We start from the raw sequence: 3,625 nt of genomic DNA on the forward strand, positions 1-3,625 counted from the left end.
CTGAGGCTGAAGCCAGAAAGAGGAAACATCCTAAAGCCTCTGATGCTGCTCCCTCCAAGAAGAAGCGGAAGACCAAGAAGGAATGGGCTACTCCCATAGAGCCCTTAGTTGTTGAACCTATCTCAATGGTTCGCCCTGCATCTACACACCAAGAGCGCCAACTGATTGTCCATAAGCATGCTTCCACAGAGGCTCATACAGCTGAAGACATTCCAGCAGTTGATCCCACCGCTGCTGAAGACATTGGTCACCATGACAATGTTGAAGATGATGTAGTTCTTCCTCAGATCGAGCACCAACAGGTATCATCGCCTGTGCTTACGCACAGCGATCTCATCAGCATGGTCATCCTCTGGCGCCAATTGCTCAGGATGCATCATGGGCTGATCACCCACAACAACAAGTCACACCACCCTGGCAGGAAGAAGAAGATGACTTTGAGGCCCAGCCAACTCCATCTCTAGAGGCGTCGCCAGTGTTACGCAGGCTTCGCAAAGGACCAAGGTCTCAAGTCCCGCTTTCGAGCGTTCCATAAGGAAAGTGCCCCACCAATCTGTTGCACATCAAGTGTTTCCAGATGCCACTCCTACTGTGAATGTCTCCGAGTCTGAGGCTAAAGCTGTTGAAGACATTCCGGCTGCATCAGCCGACGACAACCAAGAAGAAGAACATGTCCCTACTCCCCCAACTACTGAAGAAGCTGTTCTCGAGGAGAATGTGTCTGTGCCCGACCCTCCAGCTCATCAAGTGGAGGTAGAAAATCTTGAGGCTGCCACCACCAACACAAATGAAGCCAATGACGTTGTCATGGCTGAAGCAAATGTAGAGCCTGCACCAATGCCAGAAGTCAATGAAGCCATTGATGCAACTACTCCTGAAGCCTCTATTGTGCAGCCCAACGCCTCCGCCACTGCTCCTGTTCCTGCACCTCCTGGTGGTCCTCAGTTTGATTATCATGTTGAGCACAGGCCTCAGGTACAGAAGCCAATGCCAAGATTGCCCAAGTTTCCAGGTCCTGCATCAGCACCTGGATCCTTTAATGTCAACGGCTTCAAAGCAGACAACAACTTCTTCAATAGCTCCAAGAACCCCTACTCAAGGGAAAGAATATCTTCTGATCGGTTCTGGAGTTATCCACAGCGAAATTATTACTCATGCATTCTGTACAATCAAGGTCGCATCTTTCCTCATATGCGTCTTGACACCGAAGCAATAACTGGTCTGCCCTGCTTGGAAGAAACTCTGGATTGCTTCAAAGAGGCTGGATTGTTGCCCTTCGTCACCGACCAAGAGCACTAGAACGAAGAGTTGCTGCTCCAATTTTATGCCACTCTTCACATACGAGGCTACAACATAGATCCGAAGACTTGGGTCCTTGAGTGGATGACTGGAAATGTTCATCACAAAGCCAAAGCCTTTGATATCATTGAGCTCACTGGTCTACCCACTCCTGGAGATCTCTATGAACCTAGATGTCAGCTTCACAGTGAAGCTATGGAGAGCATCTTTCAGAAGCCTGAACCGAACATGAGTCAGATGCTCAGTATGATGAAGCATTTGCCTCCAGATGCTGCATATCCTAAGGAGTTCTTTGTTGAAGACCTTGAGTATCTGCCATGGACTATCTATCACATTATAAGGCAAACTCTCTGGCCCATCAAAGGACATTCTCCACATGCAAAGCTGGAAGGTGCAATGAAGAGTTTGGTCTTCTTTATTCTTCACGGCAAATGCTTCAACGCACAAGACTTCTTCATCCGCCAACTTGCTGCATCAGGATCTGATCTTTTTGGCTTGAAGTTCTACGCTCCATGGATAATGCGGCTGATTAAACTCCACTCAGCTATCTCATATCAGCCATCTGCTCGCAATCATCGGATCTTTCTACCTGACGTGGATACGTCCATTGAAGCCATTTATCCAGAGCCTGCCAAGGAGCCTCTTAGTCTTCATAATGCTGAGTATCGAAGTTTCTCTCAGAACATTGAAGGAGTTGAAGCAGTCACTCGTGTTTATCCTCTGGCTGGTACTACACGTGCACCTCATCGTGCCCTCACTGAAGCCACTGAAAGCACCATTGCCCAACGGCCCAAGAAGCGATCTTGTATTCTCAATGACCGAGAGCTTCTAGTAGCTCTTCATCAGAAACAGGATAGGCATCATGACTGGCTGAAGCGCCAAATGCAAAGCCTCTTGGTGGATGTCAAACGCATTCGAAATCTTGCCACCAAGAATGCCTTTGTTGCCCATGAAACCTGTCGGCGTACATGGAAAGGGCTGACGCTTATGTGTTCTAAGGATGATCTTCAAGAGGATGGCTTCTCTGAACGTTTCAAGTTTGATTCCACACCTCCCCGAAGGACTGTGCTGCGATGAACTCCATCTCTTGAAGACTCTGAGTTCTCTTCCTCTGCGGCAACTGTGAATGCCAGAGTGATCGAGGACAAAGATGATGCCACTTCACCGCCCCCTACTTCTGCACGCATTGACACTGCTCCGAGTTCTTCTGCACCGTCGAACACCACCAACGACCTTGCTGCTTCGTCTTCTCCTCATGGGAACGAGTAGATGATCTATGTCTTCAAACCTTTTTGGTCCTTACTGACAAAAGGGGGAGAAGCATATGAGTTTGATAGTCTTCAAGCGGGTCCATATGGGCGGTTATTTTATGTTTTCCCTAGTGTTTACAACTCTCGTTTTGATACATTTGATTCTTTGAGTTGTAACACTTAAAATCGATGGTCGTCTGCTACTTATTTGCTATTCTGTGATGCGATGATAAATTCCGCATGTGCGACGATAAATTCCGCACTTAGATCATTTTGCAGACGTCCATTTTTATTATGCATGTCATTATCTTCACATACTTTTCATGCATGATGAATTGTCATCATAAGTTGAAGAGGATCTCCACAAGTACAACCTGCCATGTGCATTTGCATTCCAAAAGCAAATTACTTATATGCACATCTTCAGGGGGAGCCCTTGCAACTTATGAAGACAATTCCTTATCCTTTACAATTTCACATATTATATTCCCCGTCGAAAACTTCAACTAGTTTGTCATCAATCACCAAAAAGGGGGAGATTGTAAGTGCATCTAGTGCCACCCCTAGTTGGTTTTGGAGTATTGACGACAAACCTAGTTGAGGGACTAATGTGTTTGTGAGAATTGCAGGATAACACAGGTAGAAGTCCCTTGTCGGGTGGTAGGTGCGACATATGCCAACGGGTGGCTTATCATTGTGGGAGCCAGTAAGACATCGCCGGTGCCTGGAAACGGGATGAGGCAAAGACATGCACGCTGGCGGATCTTACCCAGCTTCGGCGCTCTCCGTGGAGATAACACCCCTACTGCTGCTCTACGGGGTCTCCACATGATCACTAGATGGACAAGTAACTACACAATGCTCCTTGAGCTGTTTGGTGGGAGGAGGAAGAAGGGCACGGCTAGCCTGCTTCTTCTCCTTGTGTGGTGTCTAAATCTAACTGGGGTCGAACCCTTTGCATGGGTGCCCCGGGGGGGTTATATAGGCCTACCCCCCGGGGGTACAATGGTAATCCGACTGGGCGCGGGGCCCAGCCGTCTGTGACTGCGCTCGCCGGCTTCTGCGCCGGCTGCTGG

This window comes from Triticum dicoccoides, chromosome 6A (assembly GCF_002162155.2).
Source record: "Triticum dicoccoides isolate Atlit2015 ecotype Zavitan chromosome 6A, WEW_v2.0, whole genome shotgun sequence".
Classification (NCBI taxonomy): Eukaryota; Viridiplantae; Streptophyta; class Magnoliopsida; order Poales; family Poaceae; genus Triticum; species Triticum dicoccoides.